Source organism: Eublepharis macularius, chromosome 4, assembly GCF_028583425.1.
Source record: "Eublepharis macularius isolate TG4126 chromosome 4, MPM_Emac_v1.0, whole genome shotgun sequence".
NCBI lineage: Eukaryota > Metazoa > Chordata > Lepidosauria > Squamata > Eublepharidae > Eublepharis > Eublepharis macularius.
In genome coordinates, this window is record NC_072793.1 from 109,281,601 (window position 1) to 109,308,480 (window position 26,880).

A 26,880-nucleotide genomic window follows, 5' to 3' on the forward strand; every position below is an offset into this window, starting at 1 on the left:
CTCCCCAAAACAACATAGAAAACATCTACAACTTCTCTCCAATATCTTTCCCTTTGCCAGGACCCATTCACTGTTCAAGTGCCTTCTTGGGGAGCCATAGTGGTAGGGCGCAGTCTCGGGAGAAGGCAGCAGATGCGGCTTACGCTCGCTTCTGATACCGGTGCCGCTGGGCCCTGCCAGGAGCGCGCTTCTGCATCCGAGGAGGGACGTACAGAAAGTGGGGGCCGGTAAACCAGCGCTCGGGGCGGCACACCAACTTCAGCGGGCCCTGATCTTTGCCGTCCACGCTTGGAGCGTTTCCTTCCCCGTTCGCCCCCTGCGCCGCGCACGCCCCAATCATTTGTTCCCCTCATGCCTCCCCTTCGCGCGCTCAGTTTTTGCTCGCGCCCCACAGTCAACCCCAAGCTGCCTCCGTCCGGCCCGCTCCGCTCGGGCGGCTGTTCTAGTCCACCGGGTGGTAGGTGGGGCGCGGGGGACGGCTGGAGGGCGAAGAGGCGGTGCCGCCGGCATGAGAGGCGGCGCCTGCCCATAGGACGGACTGGGAGGGGGAGTTCATGCCATTAGAAGGAAAGAGTTTCTCCGGCTGAGTTGACAGCGCCAGGTCAGTGTGGGAGCGAAGGCGGTAGCGAGAGCTCTCTGCGGCGCGGAGGGACGGCGGCTCTGGGACGAGCCTGCCTATCCTTTTAGGGGCTCCGTGACGCAGGGAGCTCTGGTCGCAGGGGGCGCGTGTCTGCGGTCCTAGGGAAGACGGGACAGTGGCAGGTGGGAGGTTGGACCAGAAGGAACCGTCGTGAGGCATAAAGTGAAGGGGGCCGTGTCGCCATAGAAACGGCCCTCCCCACTTTTTCATGCTCTTACTAGCAAAAGTTAGAGGACGCCTGATAAGACGGGGGAAAGCAGACCCGGGGGGGGGGGGGGGGCGTGTTTGCTACAGGAAATGAGTGTTTGGGGGTAGCAAAGACAAACACGTCGTTGATACTCGGGGAGTTATATGTTATGCTAGAACGTAAGATCGATCCTTGGTAGCAAAAGCTGGTATCTTTCTGATTGGGGGTGGGTGGGTGTCACGTAGATGAAGCTCTGTAGGGTGACCAAAAAAGTAAATCTGTCGAGTAAAGAAACACATCTACTCTGTATCAATTTCGTGTTGTTTGTAAAAAGAGCGAGCTATGTGTGTGCCCAAACTCATAGTTAATGGCTAGATATACAAGTCAGGTGGGGTTGGACACTTGGAGACTAAACCTCTGTGCAAATTAAAAGAAGTCACACTGGCAGATAGTGCAGTATTTGTGTGAGTGAGAGGGGTGTGTGGGGGGGGGGAATATAATTTGTGTATTGTCATGTAAGTCTTCAGAAAGAGAGTAAAAATGTTTGCAACTCCTTTAGCTGTGGGCCTGAGGCTGACTTCACAAGATCTGAAGTAAATTATAATGGTCATGAGAATACATTATTAGTAGGAGTTCTTCGTCACTTCTAAATGTCTATGTGGCTATGGAAAAATTCTCTTGTCCTAGGGACCTTTGCTGGTGTTGCTAGTTACCTTTCTGATGTTGGAATTGCTTGAAAACTCAAACTGTTCCTGTGTCAAGGTCCATTGTGAATTCAGGCAAGAAGATAGGCAAAAACGTTCGCAAACATGTCTAATTTTTTAATCTTTTTTTGACTTTCCATCCACAATAGGGAGTTTAATGGGGTTCCAAACATAATCCTGCCACAGTAGAGATTATATTTTGTATTGTGAAATATATGATGTCTTGGTGTCATATCCCAAATCTGTACTGTGTTTTGTAAGTTTCCCAGTGTAGTTTGTCCCTAGGGCTGGCTGACTAGAGACTGCAAGTTCCTGTGGGTGTTGTAACATTGAGGCAATATGTGTGAGTTATGATCCAACATGGTAACAAGGTCATGATTTAAAACTGTTGTAGTGGAGGACCAGTTTCTTCTAGTAGTACTTTGATGATAAGACAAGGAAGTTGCTGACTTCTTGGAGTTTAGAACTCCTAAAGTACAAGGCATAGTTTTTCTTAATGATATTTTGAGAATATCAGTTATCTGATCAAAATTCTGAACGTAGGGTTTTAACTGTAAGATTTTATGTCCTATTATCATCCCTTTATGATGACACATGATGCACAATAATCACCAAAATATATTCTTCTTTTTGAAGTAACACTTAACATATAGTATCACTTTTAAAAATACATGTAATGCAATGTTCCTGAAAATCTATTAGGGGAGAAGACATGGATATCAGTCATTTGCGAACCATCTCTGTCATACTGGATCCTGCATTACTTGGACAAACAATGTTTTCACATATGAAGCTAAAAAGCACTTTTGAGCATCTCTCTTAGTAGTCCAGGCATGTGAGAATTTTACTAAAGTGAGAGATGATAAAAGAGAAATCAACAGAACAGTGTAGTCTTTACCTTTGCATTATAGATCAATTTATGGAAAAAACCCATTTAAACTTGGTAGGTGAAAACCATCCTAGCTAATGCATTCTGTTGGTCAAACCCAGGCTGGTTTTTCTTCTATAGCTCACTCTGTTAATATCCTTTCTAGGTTCCCATGGATGGCAGTGGAAAAATTGTTCCCATTATGTCACTTGCTATACCATCAGTTATTTCTTTACAGATCGTCTAGATAATCTGAATTGGAATTCTTTAAAAAAAACACCTCTGTTGAATTTGTTTAAAGATCTTCATGAACATGTATGGTATATCTCATCTAGTACAGTGGTTTTCAATCCATGGCCCTCTGGTTGGTCACAGAACCCTTATGCTAGGTTGTAAGCCTGTGCAAACCAGCTTTTTAAAAATGCCTTTTGGAAGGTTCTACTGCTGATGTGCATTTGTAGAGAGTAAGGGCACCATACTTCCTGCCTTTCTTTGCATATGCATACAGAGGAACAACAGTATGGCAAAGTGAGGTCACTTGGTGGTGGAGAGAATTCCTCCATGGATCTGATCTTTGGTGTTCTTCTTTTCTATGGTACACCCTCTGGTGTTTGGGTTATGTTTCCTGTGCCCAGCTCTTCTGGTTTGTTGTCCATATTCTTAGCCTTGACACTGGTGATATAACTCTTGTCTTTCTGGTGATTCTGATATTATTTCCTCTTTTTTGTAGTTCAGGGTGTCTCATACTTGGTGGGTTCCAGGTCTGTTCTATTGTATCTACAGAACCCATGTGAAATTTAGTCCAGTGAAGGCTAGAGGCACATGACTGCACTGAAATGGGTACACTTTTAAAGCAACCACTGACAAAATAAACATTTGTGCATTTTTATGCATCATGGTGTATTCTTTTATTTCCTTTTTGCTATACACAGAGCAAGTGTTGTGTATGAATTGGACCACAACCATGCACCATTTACATGGAGCTTATTTTTGGTGTCCCCAAGACACTAACATTTGTTATAGTTTAGTCCTATGCATATTTACTCAGAAGTAAGTCTCAAATAAGTGCACTTAGGATTGTAGCTCTAGGATAATAATTGTATTGGTTTTCAGCAGGATTTCCAAACATGGAAAATTCCACAAGGTTACAGTTTTAGGTTACTAATTTAAAATTAGCAAATCTTCATACCTATTCCATTCTTTATACCATCACGTACAAATCTTTCTATAACATTTTGGTTTATGTCATAGAAATTTATAGCAGAATGTAATTAATTATCTCATAAATTACCAGTGTTATGCTTAAACATCAATCCATTGAAATGTACAAGATTCTACAATTTCATTTTGAGAAAATCTTATTCACTGATTAAACTCATGATCAGGGAAACAAAAATGTATGTTGGAACTTTTTTCCAACTAAAGGAACTTGTTGATTATTATTGTTTGATTATACAAGGAACGACACCTTTGTAAAGCATATGTATGTATAATTATATACATATTGCAACCACCAACCCTTGTTTCTTTACTATTTCTGCAGAATTTTTCAGTGATAAGAAACTTTAAGATTCCATTGAGTGATCTCATCAAACTATGCACCAATGCCAGTATTGATTGATACTGCAGCTCTCGGACTGATAGAGAAAATGTGCTTTCATGTTTGAAGTCCCAGACTTCATATCACATAATGAAATTAAGAATGGAATTCACTGCAACTTCTTCTGCAATGCTAACCACTGTAAGGAACTCTTTGCCTCCCTACCCCTACCCAGTTTTGGTATAACAGGATGTTTTGCTTGAGAGTTTTTAAAAAATAATTACTAGAATAAATTATTTTTGCAAGAATTAATTGATGAACAACTAATACTATCCAGTCTCTGAAAATATAATTCTTAACTGTCATCTTCCAATTATTTATTAATAATTCACAGTCTATTGCTTTTGTGTTTTTACCGTTCTTTGCCTAAACTTCAAAATTACAAGATACCTGTATTTTATATTCTTTGTCCCTACACTAGCTTCCCACAACTATCACACATTATTTTTTACTGTGTGACAGTAAAAAGAGGCTTACATTATGTGTAGAAGGACTGCTATTTGGAGAATTAAAAATTACATTGCATAATTATAAACCTTTGGATATATGGACTCCCTGGACTGATGCCTTTTCCTTTTTCATCCTTATATATATAACATAGTATGTATAAAAGGCTTGTTATCAAGGACAGATTTGCACAGTCAACTCATGTGTTTCAGGGTTTTTTTAGACAGTTTCCCCCAGAGCTTTGCCTCATCAGATATACTAGTGCAAGTATATCGTTCCTTGTAACAGTAACAGAAAAAATACAAGTGGGGGACTCACCTCTCTGCCCCACCCTGTCCTTTCCCCCTTCCCTGTCCCCCATAGCCTCTCCCCTTTTTCTGCTTCCTTCTCTCCTTTCCATCTGCTTTTATCTGCCCCCATCTACACACAAACACACACGCGCACACACACCCTGTAGCCTCTCCCCTATGAACTAGTTGCATGGTGCTAGCTGAGCCAGGTTTAGTTGCATGGTGGAGAATCTGCAAGGACTGGGGTGGGTACATCACTATTCTCTGTATCTCCTTCCCCCCACTATTTCCTCTTTCCCTTCTGGCAGCCTCCATATATCACCTTTCCCTATGTCCTTTTCTCCTTCAAACCCACTAAACAACTTATCTTTTGCCTGTCCCACATCTTAACCTATATTTATTAATTTGCTTCATTTGCATACTGCCTTTCTCCACAATGGGGACCCAAGGCAGTTTAAATCATTCTCCAGGTCCTTCATATTAACCTCACAACTAGGATTCCCAGATGCCTACCAGTGCCTGGGGATTTGCCTCGTCATCAGCTGATCACCCAATGATCGGCAGGAGGGGCCAAGCTCCCAGAGGCTGCCCACCATCAGCAGGCACCTCAGGACCATGCACCATGCACTTCCAACTGGCAAGGCGACATCACTTCCGGATGTGATGTCATTGCGCTGACTGCAGAAGTGTTCCCACACTTTGTTTGCTGGCGCTCGCACAGCCAGTGCGGTGACATCACTTCCGGAAGTGATGTCATCACACCGGCTCTGGTGAAGTGCCAGGGACTCCACCCTCTCGAAGGGAAGTGAGGGATACCTGGCAACCCTACTCACAAGACCCTGAGAAGTAGATTAGGCTGGGAGTGTGTGACTGGATCAAAGTTACCCAATGAGCTTCTACAGCAGAGTGGCGATTTGAAGCTGGGTCTGCCAGAGCCTACTCTGAAAATCTAACCACTACACTACACTGGCTTTTGGGGGGGGGTTGCTATTGAACAGTAGTAAGCAGCTGGGCCTGGATGAGTCATACAAGTCATGTGGTATCAAGTTGTCTGGTGGTTGCTTCTGAGCCTGGCCCCAATGAGTCCTCCCTCAGAGACCCAAACAGTTCTAGAAAGGGCCCTGCCCCCTCCCCCTCCATCCTACTGACAAAAACCAAGTCTGGAATACTGTTATGGTTACCTAGCAACAGCCACTGAGAGCTTCTGGTTCTTAAAGCTACAGGAACTCCTTTTATCATTTTTTTTAAAAAAAACTTTTTTTTTTTAGATTTCAGATTTTTCTACAAACCTGGGCATTTTTCAGGTATGTAGGAAGAGCTGTCTTGTCCATTCATGGCTCCAGTCTCTGGATTTAAGCACCTACAGATCAGGGCTGCTTGGCTATTAGTATATAAGATGCCACTCAAACCAGTTTATGGAGATGACCTACACAATATGCCTACATAAGTAAAAACATACCTTTAAAAAGCAGCAGATTTAGTTGTGCGCACATTTGCCCTTTTGCTGAGAAATATGAGTTGCCTAGGTTATAAATACAAATTTCTAAAGTTAAGAGTCCTATAGATATCAACTAGCCCATACTGGCTTGATGCATTTGCATCATTTCAAAGGTGCAGAAAAACTACAATTTAGTATTTTTTTCCAGCTTCGCTAGCTTTATGTAGTGTTGTAGCCCAGCAGATGTGATATATTGTGAGAGGGTCTTATTGAGCAGAGCTGCGTCAACATCATATAGCTCTGCATTAGCAAACCATCTCATACAAAGATGCAGTGTAGGCTGGACTTTAGAAGGGTTACTGCTAGTTTATTTAAAAAATAAAATAAAAATTATTTTTGTTATGTACACATCTTGTTTTGTTATGTACACATCATGTTATGCACACATCTTGTGTGTGCGCGCACACAAGTTTCTCATACTGTTCAGAAGAGGGCATGGGCTGCTAGTACATGAACTAGATCTGGTGATGCTCAACAGACATGTAGAATTCACCCTTTCCCCTCATGACTGTCATCTGCATAGCAGGCAGACTTTACACAGTCAGGACAAAGTCTTTGAATTCAATATTACAAATCTCAGAGTCCCATCATGCTGAACAACAAGTAACTTACCTGCTATTTTGCAAGTTGATAATTAACAATTATATATATATTATATATATATAATTTTGGTGCATGTATATTGTACAGTATCTTTATGTAGCTATAGCAAGGCCATCAAAGAATCAAACATGTTGCAGTTGTCAAGTGATTAACATTCATGCATGAATTTACCCTCAGGAGAAACTTTTAAAATGCTCATGATTTCAGTGTGGTGGTGGAAAATGCCATCAAGTCATAGCTAACTTATGACAACTCTGTAGGGTTTTCAAGGCTAACAGGGGTGTTTTGCCATTGCCTGCCTCTGCATAGCAACCCTGGTTTCCTTGGAGATCTCCCATCCAAGTAGTAACTATACGGCTGACCCTGTTTAGCTTCTAAGGTCTGATGAGAGTGGGCTTGCCTAGACTATCCAGATCAATTTCAATATGGAAAGATATTTCACAGTCGAATCAGGTTATAGTTTCCCAAATAAAAAATATTTTGAAATGTAGTCTATCAGCTGTACTTTGGCATTTGTGAAAACAATTATTTCCCATGATTTAATGAGAATCTGAAATGGATTATTAGGTTGGCTTCCCATTGGAATTGGCATTGAAGTAGACATGCTGGGGGAGGGGCTGTGAGGAATATGCAGTGAGAATAAATTATTAGCAAACTTCTCCCTGTTGCACTGTAGAACAAGACTGCAGAACTCCAGGGCTAGATAGTTAGCATCCTGCTCCCCTAGCTCTGAACCTCAAAAGTCTAGTATTAGCATAGGTGGAAGATGGTTTTCTCTTTTCTTGTCAGTGTGTTATTGAAGAGAGTAGGAGGAAATTGATTTGATCCTCTAATTTCACCCTTCATATCAGGATACTACAAAATATTAAGGGCACTGCCTCCCAAACTTAAAAAGTCACAGGGAGGAGGGGTGTTTTAGTTTGTTAGATCAAAATCCATAAAAACTTATAATATCCTGGAGTGTAGTGTGGTATAACTTTTGTCAGGGAAGCATGCCTTGTGCTGGACATCCCATAGCTCTAAACTCTCAGAGATATTATAGAGTGCTAGGGGCTCAAAGGGGAAGCTGGATAGGGTGCTTAACATTCCCCACCCCTCAGCTGTTTTTCCTCAAAAAGTTACCCCACCCTATAATGTTTTCTGTCTAGTGGGGAAACTGTTTGAATGTTCTCACCTATATCTTTCCCCCATGAGAAGAATGTCATTTTGGGCCTGAGTGATTTTGACAGAACAACAGTAGGAAGAGAAAGAAGTTAAGTAGCTCTAGCTCCATTCCACTCCCTGCAATCCTTTTCGTGTAGTTTCATCCTTCCTTCACTGTTTTTATTTTTTCAAAAAAATACTTTGGTTTTTCAAAAAAATATTTTGGGAAGAAACATAATGTAACTGACTGTCTCTTACAGTGTGGTTGAAAACCTGTCTTCGGAGAGAATTTTGAAAACCTGTCTTCTGCTTCTGGGTGTTTTTGAGTGGTATCTGCATTTAACATGGCATCTGACCTGAATCTGCATTTGTTTTTGAGTGCAAGATTTGGGAACAGTAGAACCTTAGAGACCAACTAGATTTCCAGGGTGTGAGCTTTCAAGAGTCAAAGCTTCCTTGCTTACACCATGGAAATCTAGTTGGTCTCTAAGGTGCTACTGTTCCCAAATCTTGCTTTTCTACTACAGACCAACATGCCATGTTGAACACTGCTACCAAACTGAAACTGTTTTTGAGTGGTATCCACATTCAACATAGAATCTGACCTGTCAGCAATAGCTGCTGCTGCTTTTCCTCTGCCTCATTTATAGCCCCTATACTTTCCTGGTAAACCATGCATAGCATCCCTCCAACAGAAAAAAATATAAAAATCCATCCCTTATATCTGTCAGAAGTTATTCTGATTAATTCAATAGACTTTTATGTAATCTGAATTTTTTCCCATGAATTATCTAGGTTCTTGCATTACATCTTTAATAAATTTTTAGAGTAGGTTTCTGGGCCTGAATACAGTTTAGAAGAGTTTTAATGAACACAGATTACATTTTGTAGGTTAGATTTGTTTCTTCTGTTCTTTGTCATCAAACCACAGCCTCTATCACCATCAAAGGAGTCTAATATATTTGTAGCAGCTCAGGATTGTAGAATAAGTTACCTCATGCTGTTTTACAGCTCAGCGGTGATGATGATAACAAACTGCCTGAGGAGCCAGGATTCTATTATTCATTCTCATCATGGTTGAGTGGGACAGCTGTAAGTTTCTTTTAATCTTCATTCCTGTTAAACAGGAAAATGTTTGACTACTGTTCATCAAACTATATTTTGTGGATAGTGACAAAGCTTGCTGTTCCTAGAGAACAAGGCTCAATTTATATATAAAGTAACATTACTTGGAGAAACTTTTCCTGGACTTTAGTACCTCAGGTGGATTATCATATACTGTTTGAATGTTTTCCCATCTAAACAAAAAACTTTTTACATATAAAAAGCTAATATATGTAAGCCAATCTTTTTTGATGTTAGCTTTCTATGTGCAAGGAGCTTCTTTTTTTTCCTAATGAGAGAGCCCTATTTACATCACCCTATTTACATCCTGAAGTGGTCCAACACTGTAAAAATATTATCAGTTAGTTCTGCTGAAGATACATACAGGCTTCAGTCTTAAACAAACATACCAGGGAAAAGGTTTAATTGAACCCAGCAGGATTAATTTATGAGTAAATGTGTTTAGGATTAGACAATACAGAATACAATATAGGTATTTTATTAACTTTTATAAGATTTTTTTTCTTTTTTTTAGTAGAAGAGTGCATGTTTGTAGGCCTGAACAATTGACCTACAAAGAGAGCGCTTGACCTATTTTATAAAGAGCTGAGTCAAACTATTAGTCTGTTTAGCTAAGCTGACAACCATTCTTAAGGCAGGCTGAGATTTCTTCTATGCCAACTATCTGAAACTGGAATTGAACCTGGAGTCCTATGCATGTAAAACCTGTGTTTTAATACTACCATATCATTGGTAGTATATTTCATGATATAGTATTGCATTGGGGATTTTTCATGATATAGTATTGCATTGGGGATTTTTCTTGCATATTTAAACTCTATTTAAAGTGTAGATATATTGTTGAAGGCTTTCACAGCCGGAGAACGATGGTTGTTGTGGATTTTCTGGGCTGTAACGCCGTGGTCTTGGCATTGTAGTTCCTGATGTTTCACCAGCAGCTGTGACTGGCATCGTCAGAGGTGTAGCATCGAAAGACAGAGATCTCTCAGTGTCAAACTGTGGAGAAGATGTTAGCAGGTACCTGCTAACATCTTCTCCACAGTTTGACACTGAGAGATCTCTGTCTTTCGGTGCTACACTTCTGAAGATGCCAGTCACAGCTGCTGGCAAAATGTCTCAGGAACTACAATGCCAAGACCATGGCGATACAGCCTGGAAAATCCACAACAACCAAAGTATAGATACTTTTCATAATGAGAACAGCAATAGAAAAATAGGTTCTACACATGTTGTGAAAAGGTAATATTTGAATACAGTAAAGATATGGCTTTAAATGCTTTTGGAAGAGGTTTGTTGTTCTTTTCTTTCAGAAAATTCAGTAATCTATGGATTCTTGATACTTGGATTGAAATTATTTAAATGCCAGTTTTGATTATATTTTTGCATCATAACTATGAAAGGTATTCTCAAATTGTAATATCACAAGGCTGTTCTATTTGTTAGTTCAGATCAGGTGATACATAAAGAAAAATGTTAATTATAGGCTTTGCAACTGGATGATCACTTAAGCAGTAATGGTCAGAAAAACTGGTTTTACCACTGAAGGGGAGGGACTCTGATAATCCGTATCAGGAGTGTGAGAAAAAGATAACTTGCTGGATTTTCTACTATTCATCTGCATTGCACTTTTATTTTCTAGTTATTTCTCTTTTGGCACGTTGATTAAAAGTAAGAGCGCTCATCCAGAAAGAATTAATTGTGTTCCCATAGAAATGGATAGAGATTAAGATAGTTGTTTCTGATTTGTCTCTGCTGGTTTCATAAGCACAACTTTATCCCTCCGGATCTGGGCCAATATTTTCATTGTTTTTATTCTTGAATATATTGTTTTGCTTTAGTTATTTAACATCATGACAGAAAGATTTTCTATGCCAGCAAATGGCTTCAGATAGGTAATGCTTGATTGTTACACCAACAGGTCACCACAAATCACAATTCTACATCAACACTGCAACCCATACTCTGACTTTATTTTAAAAGTAGGGAGTGAAATCGAATGCCTGGACCCCTGTTACCTGCAACAGGTTCCTGGAGTTCATGCCATATTGTCAGTTGCCATGTAGAATTACAGTCAAATGGATTTCTAGTCCTTCAAAAGTAAGTTAAATATTCTTTCTTCAGCAGCATCTGGTTATTCCCAGAAAAAAAATTGGTGAGCATTTCTTGTGAGCATATTTGATCGGAAGCTCATTACGTGTTTTCTAGAGAGATTTCTGGCCTTTCCAAGAATCTCTAAAATAACACTAAATTTCATAGTCTGACTATGGTATGATCCAGCTATTCCTAGAATTGACAAACATTACTACTGCGAGTTAAAAAATTAGAAAACGGTATTTTGAAATCTTTGTTATGGCTAGACCCCCAATCTGTTTTCATAATTCAGAAGTGCATACCAATGATAGATCTGAGCATTTTTCCTATAAATTATTTTTTAATCTACTGTCCCCCCAAATTGACCATTATAATATATAAGAATACATATTCTACTAAGGTTCAAAGACTAGGGTAGCCAGCCTCCAGGTGGTGCCAAGAGATCTTCCAGAATTACAGCTGATCTACAGGCCACAGAGATCAGTTCCCTTGGGGTAATTGGCTGTTTTGGAAAGTGGTTCCAAAACAGCCATTTACCCCAAAGGTACTGATCTCTGTGGCCTGTAGAATGGACTCTATGGCATTGTACCCTGCTGAGATCCCTCCCCAAACTCCTCCCTCTCCAGGGTCCAACACCTAAATCTCCAGGAATTTCCCAACCTGGACCTGGCAACCCTATTCAGTAGCTGCTTTCCATGCTAGTTATAGGGTAATGGGGCCTGTCCTTTATACTCATCTAATTATCTAATAAAGTATTCTTTCTTCCCTCTTGACAAAATGTTTTTCAGTACCTGTGGAGGAACATTTGGTAGAGGAAGGAGCACTTCATTAGGTATAAGTGGCAGAGAGCTGGACAGTGCCCACTGCCCAGCTTTCATCAGGCTGTTCTGTATCCTTTTTCCTTTCCTATCCCATTTTTGAGAGTACAAGCTTCAGTATCCACTAGGCACAGGGCAAGTATGAAAAGTAATGACAGTGGAGCAGCTTCTAGTTCACAAAGTACCCTAAAATAAAATAAACTCTCTCTGTGTCTGATTGGTGGTGCTGATGTTCTTCCTTTATTTCAGTATGGTGGTCTTAGTAATGTTTAAAGCTGCACAGGCCTGAATGTAGCATGAGCTTGCTAAAGGGGCTTGTTAGGCAGGTATGAACTCTTCTGTATCATTTCCCATGCCCTAGACACCTACCTGCTAACTTTACTTTCTCAACAACCTAGTTAGCCACATGTAGTGCATGTCATCTGTGCTGATTGTCTGATAGTGCTGGAAGAAATTGCCTCTGATTTCTAATCCCACTCCTTACTTTTACTGTTTTGCCAGGAGGTTAGAAGAAAAGGAGCCTCCTGCGTTTGTTAAAGCAGGGTACTATATCATTCCATTGTATGGCACAAACTGTTTTAATTCTAGAAATAACTTTTATGGAAATGTTATTTCTGATCGTTTATATTATTAGTGGTTCCTCATTTTGTTTACGAAGGCAGTTTTTTTGTGTCAGCAGAGTCACAGAAGTCACATCAAACAGCTGATCCCATGCATCATTTGCTAATGCAACCACCATGTGAGGTAATGTTGTGGTTGTGAAAGTCATGTGCACATCTTTCCATTCATTTTTCAACTAACAAGATGTTGGTTCTGTGTAGGTGAAAGTTCAAGTAAAGAGGTAGAAAACCTTCCAAGTGGTTTATCTTTGTTTTTAGAAATAAACTGTGTAATTTTATAAACAAGAAGCCATCTCCTTACAGAAAAAAACATTCACTGGGCGCTTGGAGGATATTGCAAGGCTGTGACATGCCTCATGCTTGCCGTATTTGGAATATTTGCAGCATCTTTGTTCTGCAACACAGGGATCATTTTTGTTTTCAAGATGTTTTGTATACATTATTTTCCAAAATCAGAGAGATAGGGTTTCTGGGATGCAAGCCCAAGTTTCTGAAGAAACCTGGTGGTGAGGGCAGAAAGCAAAGATTTGTCTAGAAGGTTTTCTAGAAGGAAGGGAATATCAGGAATTTAAAGAGGAGCTTAGAAAAAGAATTTGGGAACACCTGATGCTAGGGTTTAAAAACTAATTTTCTGATACAGAGTTGGTTCCAGAAACATATTCATAGGACAAGATGATCTCAGTGGCTGGCTTCGAATCATTTTCCACAGACCAGTCCATTCTTGAAACACTGCTGTATTTGCATCATCTGGAATTTTCAGTACTTGTTGAAATCAACAGTCACTTGGAAGGTTTTTGCTATGCCATGCTATATTATGCAAGTATTTCCCAATAATTATATTGGAAACAGATAATAGAACAAGGCAGGTTAATATGAAATTTCTATTAACTCCACATTCATCACCAAGGTGTTGTGGTAACCTCCTGTCCAAACAGAATTTTACGTTTTATATGTGTCAACTAGTTACTCAGATACAGTTGTATGCATAATCACCAATAAATGTAGACTATTACAGCAGATGAACATGAAGGCTTGCATCTAGAAACACTAAAAAGAGAGGATGAAATGTGGAAGAATAGAAACATGACAGGACAGAAAGAGACTATTACATTCAAATTTTGATGTCACGGCGGCATTGCTTATGAACAAATGCTTCATCAAAGTTCTCTAGTCACAGTTAGGGAAGAACAAAAATAAATTTGGGGATTGGATTGTGAATATTCAGTTGCTTCTTCAAGCAGAAATCAAAACTTGGTATTTTAGTATCTTTATGAATTTTTGTCTTTGCTGAGTTATGTTCTGTACTTTATAAACCCAAACATACACTGTCCCTGATACAATCTATTACAAAGACAGACAAAACACTTTAGGAGACTTACTTTTTCACAAAAATGTTTTTGTGGAGCTGAAATTTTAGTTGGTTAACTCAAGTATTTAATAAATGATAGATGTTCTTGAGACTAAGATTTCTAAACTCTCAGCATTTTCTGTTAGATATACACAGTATACGTAATAGTTTTGGTAGAAAGTTTTGTGCTTTGTGGATAGTTTATAGCAGAATTTATATGGCAAACACATACACATTTATAGTGTGGGTGGATGTGCAAATGCAAACTAAGAAAACAAATTACCTGTGTTCCTCAGATCATATTTAATGGGTCACACCACATAGCATATTTTCTACCTACAATCCACAATCCATTCCTGGCATTTCATTAAAAATGTGGTGCTTTAGAAAGTGGATGTCCATTCAAATGTTGATTAGAAGAGCTAATTTCCCACTGAAATCTATGGGAATGAAGAGCACTAAAATTGTATTGGACAGAGACCATTATCTTCTACATCATACATAATACATAAGATAATATTTAAACAGAAAAATATCCACGTGAGCCTCAATAATTGGACAGAAATAAGTTTGCCAACCTTCAGGTCAGGCCTGGAGATCTCCTGGAATTACAACTCATCTCCAGATGCCACAGATTAGTTCCCCTGGAGAAAATGACTGCTTTAGAAAATGGACTTTATGTCATTATACCCTTCTGAGGTTCTTCTCCTCCCCAAACCCCACCCTTTCCGGCCTTTATTCCCAAATCTCCAGAAATTTTCCAACCCAGAGTAGGGCAGCCCTAATTTGAAATTCTATATGCAGTTTGCAATTAAATGTCTCCTCCTGATATTGAGGATCCATGTAAGGATTTGTGAAGATGGACAAATGTACGTTTGTGCTCAGTTCTTTTGGTGTACTATTGAAGTTAATAGAACAAATACATTTCTCCTTCTCCCATGACATTCTAAAATAATGGCTTCTCAAAATATTAAAACAGAGGGGGAGGTATGAATAACAAGCCTAAGATATATGATTCAACTTATTTAAATAATGCCATGTACTTTAATAACAAAATCTGGTGGTGGTGGTGGCGGCTGCTGTTGCTGTTGTATATCTATGATTTGTTATGGCTCTTTAAACTTATTGCCACTGTGTCTGTCCTGCTGAAATACCATCCAGTGCAAAGACAAAATAAAGATAGATAGGTGACCTACTGTAGATAAGAACAACAAATTGTTGATTAGATAGAAGATTCCTGAAGAACTGTAAGAAAATGATTTGACAGTTATTAAGCCATATTATCTATCTACTAAATGGGACAGTGTGCTTCATCTGGCTGTCAAGTTTCAGTTTGGAGCTAAACATGACATAGAGAGAGTTGAGTGATAGGTTTTGGTAAAAATTTGGAAGGAATGCTGAGAGAAGGAATGGGGAGTCAATCCCTGCCACTTTGGGGAGGGGGATATTTATAGATAAGATTAATGCAATTGGATAGATTCAACATCTTTACCCTTGGGAGAAATTATATGTACATAATGTTAAACTATCTAAGCAAATTCTTCAAAGTGACATACAGCTGGGAGGTTAAAATGTACATCTCTGTACATTTCCTGGATCTTTCTCCTGCCTGGACCAGCTCTAACTTTGACTTTACTGTTCCAAAGTTTCTCCTGACATATATGTTCCTTGCATGGGCTGTTGCACTCCCCTGGTCAGGTCAGCTGTGGTCGGAGTTGCCTTTGCATGCTCTTGTATGGCATCAAATGGAGTTCTTTGATTTATAAGGGCCACAGGAATTAAGGAGCTAGAGAAGACATGCAATCATTCCCAATCAACTGTATGCACATATTCCTCTCTCTATGGATTCAGACAGAAATAATAAAGCATCACTTAAGTCAATTGAGATTTTGTTTGGACTGTGTTATTTCATTCAAGCTTGGGCACCGTTACAAGTTTAGTTTTATTATTTACTGAATTAATGAGAAAACATTTTTTCGTAATCAGTAATTTACAGAATAGATATTATTTCTAAGATTATCTAAGCCTGCACATGACTATCAATGATGACTTTTCATTTCTTTTGAGGTTTGTATTTCAGTATATCAGCTACTGAATTTTGGAAACAAGATTTTAAAAACAAGATTTAAAAGTTTGTGTTCTTTTATGTAGTTTTTTTCTTAATGATTGGAATATTTGGTCAATGGGAGAGTCAGTTCCAGGGTTAAATTATAACTAAAACAAATAAATCTATAAAAAGAACAACAGTTACATAATATATATACACGAAAAAGGGAGGCACAGATAAGGGTATCTGAGCCTGTTTGGTTCCAGTGATTTTATGACTGCGGAATTCAATTATAGGTGTGTTGAGAGTAACAAATCACAATTCTGTAAATTAATGGGACACAAATATCTTTATCAAATTATGTATGTGTTCACATGCAAAGTCCAATCCTGCCTTTCATAAATAAGCTCTTAGCAGTTATGTTGGACACCCCTGATGGAACTACTGAGATACAGAAACTGCTTTGTCTGAATTGTTTTTCAGACATGCATTGTTATATTACCTTTGCTTAAAATGAGATTAACCAATTGATTTTTTCCCCTTTATAATAGCACTTGGTCGTACATTAGCTATATTTTCTTGTGCATACCTTAAAATGTTTGTTGTTTAATCAAGCACAGGATACAAAGGACATTCTTGCACCTATGTGTGTATGCACGTGGTCCCCTGAGTTTTATGTTCTCTAATATGAATAAAAACTGGATGAATAAAGATTTGAGAGCAAGCAGATTAGCCTCCAGCTGACTGCAAATTAATTTTTGTAACCTAATCTTTATAGATTTTATAAACTGCCTTTTTTGTAACCTAATTTTTGTAACCTAATCCACATAGATTTTATAAATTGCCTGGCTTCTCTCAGAAATAGTTCAGCACCATTTCTCAGTCATGGGCAGTGCGATGAACTGAGAAGGCTGTGATTTTTCTTAAGAGTTCTGTTGCTTAAGTTGCTTAAGGCTCTGTTAAAGAAACAGGACTTTACATTTGAAAGTGTGGATTCGTATATCCCAAGCTGTTTAAAAAGGTTTCTTTCAGTTTAGGGTGAGGAAATGTGATAGAAAGCAGCAGTGCTGTTCCTTACAAATCGTCTGGCATAGGAAAGGGTCATCGAGCACTTGGATGTATTTATTCCACTTAAAAGCTCATGCTCAACAGACTCAGCACCTGCTTGCTTACTGTGTGTAATTATTGTTCTCTGTGCCTAAAATCTATATGTAATATTACTAGTTAGCTGACAAAGTATCATGTCTATCTTGGGAAATGGCTCATGCAGCATGCCCTTTTTTTCTCCCCACTGGGCCATTTTGAGTAGGGGGAGAGCACTCCATGGCTTGCCAGCAAGTTCACTGTCCTTTCTTTCCCTCTTTGTGCTACCTGAAATGAGTTTGGAGACAACGGACAGGAGATAGACGCAAGGGCACAGCACCAAGAAGATAATCTTCTAGAAGGAAGGAGAGTTGGGTATTAGTTGGGCACCTGAAGGGCCAGACAGGTTCCTCATGATGCTATCATCAAGTCATGGATTATTATTTGCCAAAATCTAGTGTGCAGCATTTTGAAATTCTGAATATAGTAACTTTTTTGAGAAATAAGCTGTTGTATATTACAACACCAAATGTACAAACTTCAAGGTGAGCATGCTTGTTTTACAGCATTACAGAAATTAACGTTTTAAAAATACATGATCAGAGTTGGCCAATAAACTACATCAAAATGTCTCATCTATTAGCTTGTTTCGGTTCAGTATAAAATGTTTACAATACTAAACACAACTGTAAGATATGATTTTATACTCTCATGAGGCTCTTGCAGCTTCACTGTTCTGTGATCCTCAGCATTTGAAAGACTGATAATTTAACACTTAATAGATAGTGGTATGGATTGGCCAGAATTGCCTTGCAATCCCAAGAAGAGTTACACCCTTCTACATCCTTTGAAGTCAGTGGTCTTATCAGAAGGTAATTCTGCTTAGGTCTGTGCTGTTATGATGTTAAATTAATACATTTTTACTTCTATCGCTGTATAGTTCTGTAACTTTTGGATCGTGCTTACCGGAAGCACTATAGTAGTTTGTTCATACAGTAGGAGATAGTTTGAAATGACGGTGAAATGTTCATTTGGAGCCTTAGTTCATTTGTTCGTTCGTTCGTTAACCGTTTTGGAGGGAATGGGGAATGTTATAGGGATTCACAAGTGCTGAAATTGGGAAGAATGAAATAAATATAGGTAAGCAATGCATTCATGATAGCAGGTATCTGAAGAAGTGAGCTGTGGCTTACTAATTTTGTTAGTCTTAATAGGTGCTACTGGACTCTTGTTCTTTTCCCCTGCTACAGACAGACTAACACAACTACCCATCTTGATGATAGCAGCTATACAGCATCTTTGTAATAATACATTTCAAAAAAGTAAAAAGGGGTTGTCTGAAAATGAACAATGATACCAAATTGGGAGCTGTGTCTGGAAGCTTATGGGAGTTAGTTGCTCATCAGTCTCATTTAAATTAATAGGAAATGTAATCACAAGTAGCATGTCTCATTAATTTCAATGGAATTTAAGTGTGACCTGTGTCCAGATTGAGGTTTTTGAGTTAACCAGTAAAAATATCCACAAAGAAATACTGTTAGCCTTGTGGATCAATCAAGTGTTTAAGCCAGGATTCAGCACCACCACCCCACACACACATTCACATATGCTGACAGTAGCACACCAGACCATTTGGTTTGGCACCTAGAGCCCAGAGCAGATCTCTGCCTGAGTAACCAAGGCACTGGCAGCATTGCTAGGCCCAGTGGTGCAGGAGAAGGCAATAGGCATGGTTTATATCAGTCATCACCTTCTAGACCTGCACAGTCTCCAGCTCAATCCAAAGTGAATCCATGAGAAGATGGCAGCACCACCAGAACTTGGCTTGTTTCAAGTGTGTCTGGCCAAGTCATACCATTAGCACCCCTTCCCTGCTTTGTTGGCACACCAGTGTCTTTACAGTGGGCATTGTCACCCACCATGCCCCCAGCATCAGGGCTGAAAAAAGTTGTCTACTCCTGGTTTGAACTGAGCAAAGCATAATGGTACCTCCCTAAGTCAGAATGTTATAAGTAGACATGAGCACGAACCCCAAAAAATTAATGAACCCACAGTTTGTGGTTTGGTGCCGCTGCCGAACCCAAACTAACAAACCGTGATGAACTTTTCCCGCTGGTGAACCAGTTCATAGTTTGTGGGGCTCAGAACGGCCCCCGTTGGACTTAGAGAGCCCATATTCATGGGGGAGTATTTAGCAGGCTCTCCTCCAGCCAGCATCCAAGTTTGGTCAAGATTGCAATGTTATACCCTCTCCAATTCAAGGCCCCCAGGAAACTCCCACTTGATAGACCAACACAGGAGGTCTGTGGTTGGCCGTCAGAGCTGCCTATCAGGGTTTGCAGGGATGAGATTGGAGTGCCCATGGCTACAGAACACCCCCCTCCCTCCCCTGGGTGTCTTCTCCCAAGTTGTAACCACTTTGCAGCTCCATGGTTGGAAGGAAGGCCTGCCGATCAAGGTAAGCTGGGCTTCCATTCAGGTTTCCAGGGCGACAGAAGGAGTGCAAACAGAGTTCAGGCATTCCCTTGGCTCCGTTTCCAAGGGAATTGATTGATGGTACCTGACTGTCTGGCTTCACGAACCGCTGACATACGCAATGAACCGGGCTTCTTACAAACGCTGGATTGTTGGATTTAGATGCTCACGAACTGCTGGATTGCGAACGGATGATCGGGCAGTTTGTGGGTTTTTTGCATTCGTAATGCGGTTCGTGCCCATGTCTAGTTATAAGTAAAAGCTTGGGGAATATCTTAGTTACATTTCTATTTTATGTAACATACCATGTAACTTTGTTTTTAACCACTAGAGATGCTTTGGACATCTGTCAAGACATCAGTGACGTGTACTGTAGGAATATATGGGAGTCCTTTCTCCTGAATTTTGTCACTGCTGTTTTCCTTATCTGTGAAGGAAGCATAATTACTCCCAGAAGAGAAATTCCATGTTAGCTTGGTCTTAAAATAAAATTTTAAAAAAATCTGAGGGAAAGGTCACATCCTAATAACTGTGAAAATCTAAATTCCCAGGGAGTTTCAAGATGATACTGACTACTGCATTGACAGTTTTCCAGTATATGTGGTTGAAATGCTGCCAGGGAAAATCCTTTGTCTACAAGTATAATTAGGGGGTTAAGGATACAACATAAGCATCAGTCCCCCCCCCCCTTAAAATACCTTTCTTCTTATGGAAATGATCTCTACCAGGCTCCTGGTGATTTGTGTTGATGTTTGGTGTAAGATCTGTGAAATCAGTAAGAAATGTTGTTGCACAGTTGGCAACAGAGATCCGAAATTATTGCTAAAAAGAGTATTCTAGGATCAGGAATCGAACAAGCTGCATTTTTACCCCACTGTGAAAAAAGCACCTCATAAAGATGTTATTATCTAAAACAAGAATTGTCATGTCACTATGGCCCCATATGTTTGATAAGGAAACTATGGAACTGTAAGATACACGATGGTTGTCTTTTATGAAATGATGATCTATAGATGAAGTAATCTTAATTACAAAAAATCTTGTCACAACAACCAAGTACTATTAAAATAAATTAGACATATTAGCCTTGATTAATTTGTTTTGTTGATTTCAACAGAACTTTTTCATAGCTACTGTTCTCTGAATTGGGGACAATGTTTACTCTAAATCCCAGTTAACCCCATTCTAAGACATAGTCATTCAGAAAGACTAGAAATCATTAGGTTTTTCTGTACCAATCTTACATGGGCTTAGTAAAATGTACATTCTCCTGAATACCTGTGTTGAGTTTCTAGGAGCCTAATGGTACAATGCTAAGGAGAGTTATATCCTTCTAAATCCATTGAAATGTACAGTTTTAGAAGGGTGTAACTGTTTTGGATTTCACTGCATGTGACCAACCATGAATCCCTACTCATAAGATGTAGTCCAGGTCAACTAAACTTCATTGTCATTAACTACAGATTAATGATAGAGTGCAACAGTAGATGTCAGTATTAGAAGAAAAAGCAAAATCCAAAATGTTGGTCTTGAATAAAAAAGCCCATTGTCATATCCCCACTCTCTCATGGAGATCCCTAGGAACCTTTGAATAAGTCAGCTTACTGACTTTGCAGAGTTGTGTTGCTGCTCTAAGTATATCTTGATAAACAAATAAATTCCAGATATGCCTGGAAGACATCATTCTGAAATATGCTCTGGTTGCTGTGTTGCTGTGGTATTAAAGTCACTAACTCCCTTGATAGACTATTCCAGTAGTTCTTCCCTTTCCAAATGCTATATATATTAATGCATATATATATGCATTAAACTAAGCTACTACTACAATAGAAACTGCAGTAGTAGCTTAGTAGCTTAGATTAACGAAGCATTTCCAAGTTCTTCACATACATTATTTCATCCCATCTATGCAGTAGCTCCACAAAGTAGATCAGAATTATAGCAGATAGGAGTCTGAGACTGAAGGACAGTTGCTTTTTTAAGACTACTGAATGAGTTCATGGCAAAGGCAAAATTTGAACTGGGGACTCCTCTCAGAGCCACTATGCTACACTAGAGCTACTTATTAAGCTATAATCAGCCATGCTTGAAGGTACTTGTTAAACCATAACCTTGAGTCTGTCACTGTGGACATTGTCCCAGTCTTGAGCCATTCAGTGCCTCTCTGTACCCACCGCAGTTTTGCAATCATTTTTCCAACATGTATCATACTGCCTTCATGTGCTTGTCCCTTGCCCACGCCGTCCTTGGCTTTTTTGATGTGGTAATGAAATGCATGCCTTTTTTCCACTTGCATAGTCTCCTGCCTAACTTGCTTGAGCGTGGTCAAGAGGAGTGTGTATCTATGTCTACCAGAGTGCTACATTTCCTCTTAGCTAAGTCTAAAAGGACTTGTAATGAGGCAATGTTTCATTGAGGCTATGTTTCATTGATTAGACTGCTTTTCTGCAAGTGGCCTTTTGTGGTTGTTTTTATACTATAATAGACATGATCTAAGCATCAGACAAGTGTGTATATACTTGTTGGTCCCTGTAGTTTTATTTTTAAGTTAGTGATTTGTTAGCAATTTGACCTCATTTATCCACTAAATGATCTCCCTTCCTGAGTTCAGATGTACAAATTAAATCCAAGAGTTGTTTGTAAATGACACCTCCAAAATATAAAATAAAATTGATGCAAAATACCAGAAGATAGTGATTCAGTTGTAGGATTTTAGACCAAAAGAAAGCTTTAAAGTTTCCCTGTAAGGTTTGAAAATTTAAAATTACTAGTATAGATGGCAGAGAATGATTGTCCGAATGGCCTGTTTCTAGGCCAACCGAACGATTCTAGAAATTGTGGAAAACTGTACGCTTCATGGAAATGATGTGAGAACACTTGCTTTTGCCTTATTTCACAAAGTACAGGAAGGGCAGGATGTGGGATGATATAGCCTCTAAGGACTCATCCTGGACATAAACTGGTTCCAGTTGTAGATTTGCATATGGAAGGAATGCAGGAAGTGTACTATTCTTGATTTTCTGCTTTACTTTCCAGCAAATTGCATTGGGACATCATCCATGCCTAGATTCAGAATTTATTTTAAGATATCGTTTCAAATATCAGTGGGATGTGTATGTGTGTTTAATTCTTTTACTTTATTTACAAGAATTAGCCTATTTACATATGTAAATGTACACACACGGAAGATACGTATTCACTTAAGCAAAATCCTCTAGATACATGTCTTAAAAATAAATTGCTAGCTTGATAGTTTTTCTAATGAAGCTCTGAGTAAGCTCCAGTTTTGTGTGCTCTCAGGCACCCAGTAAGGCTTATTTTTTTAAGGATGTCAAATGCTGATTAAAGGACTGTAAATTTTTTGATCTGATTCAGCTGAACAGTAAAATGCCACAGTTACTCAGTTAAGTAATACATCCCACCAGAAGCACATGACACATAGCAGCAGCGGGCATGCTTCGGGGGTAATAAAAGTCACAGTTTCCTAGTTCCTCATAGACTCCTTCCTTAAACAGAAAAACAATTCCATTTAAAGTATTTCAGCTGTGTCTTTTAAAAGTGAAAATCAACATTAGTTTTAAGTGGTTTCCTTCCTAAGTGATCCAGAGTATTACAAATATACTTGTCAGTTTTTAATAAAAAACAAGATTTAAGTGATTCCCCCACCCCAAGGCACCTTCTGAAGCTTTTAAGATGGTTTCATCTAAATTACAAAATGTATAAAATGTATACATTTTTATAAAACATGTAATAGAGAAAAAGAGAAGTATGTTATGAGTATTTGAACAGGGTTTATGGCCAAGCTGTTCTAGTGGCTGTCTGGCTATGGCTCAATGACTTTTTCAGGCTACCACCAACATTTGCTATGTGCACTTAGTTGCCAGCCTCCAGATAGGGTCTGGAGATCTCCCGGAATTACAACTGATCTCCAGATGACAAGGATCAGTTCTGCTGGAGAAAATGGCTGTTTGGGGGTGGACCCGGCCCACTGCGAACCACACTTTACCCAGGCTTCACCCCCAAATCTCCAGGAATTTCCCAACCCACAGTTGGTAGCCCTAACTTACTAGCAAGTCCTTGCTATAATATGGGACTCACAGAGTCAAACTAGTGCTTTGATATAAAGATAGTCAAGTAAACACCACCACGTGGACAGATCGCAATGAATGGAGGCAAATATTTTGAAGATTACACACTTGCAACATAGTGCATTTTCAGTGAAGTCTATAAGCATAATGAAGTGTTTTATTTAAGCAAAGTATGAGAATGGATTATACCCCATAAAATACAATGTAAAACTAATTTCATAAGATAATGAAACATGAATTGAAACATCTTCCCTTTTTTACAAGTATCAAAAATTGATTTTTGTTTCATTTCCATTTGAAACATTTCATTCATTTGCATTTCATTAATTGTTATGTTCTTTCATCTTAATTATTTTATTATCATTTTAATTTGTTTAAAAATATATTTTAATAGGGGAAACATATAGTTAGAAAGTAACTTCATTTTATGTCCAGCATGGAGAAATTATCTGGGTTTGTAACACTTATTCAGAGGATCATCCCTGCCACATTTCAGAGAGATAGGAGAAAGGGTTTCAGATATACAATTAAACTGAAAGGTTATGAAACTTAAAGTATGATGTAGCATGTGTTTCACATTTATTTATTTATATAATGCTTTTCTCCCCAATAGGGACTTAGCTTAGAACATTGTTCTTTCCTCCTCCATTTTCTCAGAACAACAACCCTGTGAAGTAGGGTTGCCACACTACAGCCAGCAACCCCGGGACCATTTAGGGGGTGGGTACTGGTGTGTCAACATGACACCAGCATGCAAACGTCACTTCCAGGGAAAACCACAGAGTTTTTACAAATCCTAGAGCGCTCCATTATGTCATTTCTGGTTTTCACTGAAAGTAGTGTCAGGATACTGGTACAATGCCAGCATGCACTCGCATTCTCCCCCCTGTTTCTTCCCACTGGCGCTTCAGGCACTGGTGGGTAATGATGAACTGGATTGCTGGGAGGTCTCCTATCAGGAACACTGCAAGAAACTAGACCTCTGACCATGCACTGAGCCTGCAATATGATTGGGAGATACACTAGTGGGGAAAGGCCTATTGGAACTCTGCAAACCCTACTGTCTGGAACTAGTCAAATGATACATTTGTCCATTCATTTTGATTCATATTCGTTATCTTTATCCTATTGGCTAAAATAAGTATGTTTTTAATGTAAAATTTGATTTTATTAATTAAAAAGTACACATCTCTCATTTTTAGCAGATTTTTCAATGGGGAAAACACAAAATAATAGTAAATGCATTTGATAGGGGATGGGAACTGACATTTACAATCTTTTTTCTATCTTGCTTAAGCCTTAAAATATACTACAATTTGAATTGTCAGTTCCAGGTTGGGAAATTCCTGGAGATTTGGGGGGTGGAGCCTGGGTAGAGTGGGATTTGGGGAGGGGCCTTAGTGGGGTATAACGCTATACAGTCCACTCTCCAAATCAGCCATTTTCTCCAGGGGAATTGATCTCTGGGACCTGGAGACTAGTTGTAATTCCAGGAAGTTGGCAACCCTAACTACAATAGATGTTTTGTAAAATCATATTTGTTCAAATTGCTGATCTCATTCCTCAAAAGCTTATTTTTGGCTTTAAGCATGCGGCATAAAAAGTACTAGAAGCAAGGATCTCCTCCTTTTGTGCTTTTTAAAAAGAAAATATGTCAACATGTTTTTGTATATTTTGTAAAAAATCTAAGGAGGAAGAGTCAAAGTCTTGGTAGTAGACCTTTAATCTCCAGTCCTATGTATTGTATTTAAACTCTGAAATATTCATAAACTGAAATCTTCAGTCCACTTTATTCTATAATAACTTTTCTCTAGATTGTTTGGAAGTATTTTACCTGTCCATGGAAAATCCATTTCCCCAATCTGAGTTCTATTCCCCTCCTGACATGGCTGAGGAACAACTTCACACGGATAAATCAATCTGATTCTTTTTCCATGTTCAAAGATAACCTGTTGAGGCACAAATACATCTATTTAATTAATGCTGAAGAACTGTTAGCAATTATACTAATGCAGCACTTGAAATAAGCTGTTGAGAATATTGTGGTTTGGTTTGGTTCGGTTTTGGTGAGGCTTGAATATTTCAGCCAGCAGTGACGTTTATATTAACTGCTATTGCATGTTCTGTATGGAATTGCCCCAGTGACCGACTGGTTTTCGGTTTTAATTATTAGAAAAAATGAGCCAGGGAAGACTAATGGGAGCAATCTCGTTGCCAACTCCCTTTTTATCTTCAGGGCAGAATTCCAGGTGTTGGCCTCTATACATGTTAGATTTTATGAGTCTTGTATATTGCTTACTGTTCTGAGTTTACTGAAGAAGAATCTTTAGCAGTTCCCTTAACATACAGAGACATATTATATTCTTTTGGAGGGCAGTCACTATGATCCTCAGAAAAGCCTTACTAAAGACCAGTTTAGTTTACACATCTGCTGCCTCTTTCAGGACACAGGAAGAGGCATAGGTACTGAGAGTAATGTGCTGCCAGGGTAAGCACCTTAAGCAATAGCCTGAATCTGAGCAGGCTGTTAGGATTGTTAGCAGTATTGACAGAACAGTCTTAGGATTCACAAACCAATTCTCCGCTTTATGTTGTTCAAATCAGTGTTTTCCTGCAAGCTAGTACTCTATTAACCATTTGGAGATTGATGGTAAATGCAGGTGAGAAGCTGCCATGATTTACGGTGGACTTTGATACTCTCCAAGAATATTTTCTTGTGTGTGCCATCTGGCTGTACAACATCAAGTAAAGTGGTATCTTCAGTAGTCATATTACAATTGGAAAGTTGCTTCCATTTGCATGATGAAATGTTTCCAGTTGTATTCACTAGAGACTCTGGTAATGCTACAGCCATTCTCCCATCAGGCTAGAAATGCGTGGTTCCTTTCAGAATTTTTAACCATTTATAGGCTAAAAATATGGGTGAGCCATGCTGTTGGTATAGTAAAAAGAGTGGGGCTTTGTGACCTTTTAGAAGAACTTCTAGAACATCTCTGTCTAATTTACTTCACTAGGTCACTGTGAAGGCAAAAGTCATGATCACTGTCCTAAACACCTTAGATTAGGATTTTAAAAAACATTGCAATAGAATGAGCTGCAGGTTCTTTAGCAAGGCAGAAGTGTGATCTTTCCACTTGCTGGTTTTCTCTTCATTTCTTTACATTTTTAAACCTGATGACTATTTATCTATATGTACATCACTAAG

At 39.0% G+C, this 26,880-nt stretch overlaps 1 protein-coding gene across 1 annotated transcript in view; it reads left to right on the top strand.

The window, feature by feature from the left end:
- The first annotated feature begins 565 nt into the window (after window positions 1-565).
- The window catches only part of PPARG (peroxisome proliferator activated receptor gamma), an 86,200-nt gene continuing 59,885 nt past the window's right edge, over window positions 566-26,880 (top strand). Inside the window, exon 1 of the mRNA XM_054978364.1 lies at window positions 566-601. The gene's annotated coding sequence lies outside the window, so the exon portion shown is untranslated. The remainder of the gene's footprint in view (window positions 602-26,880) is intronic.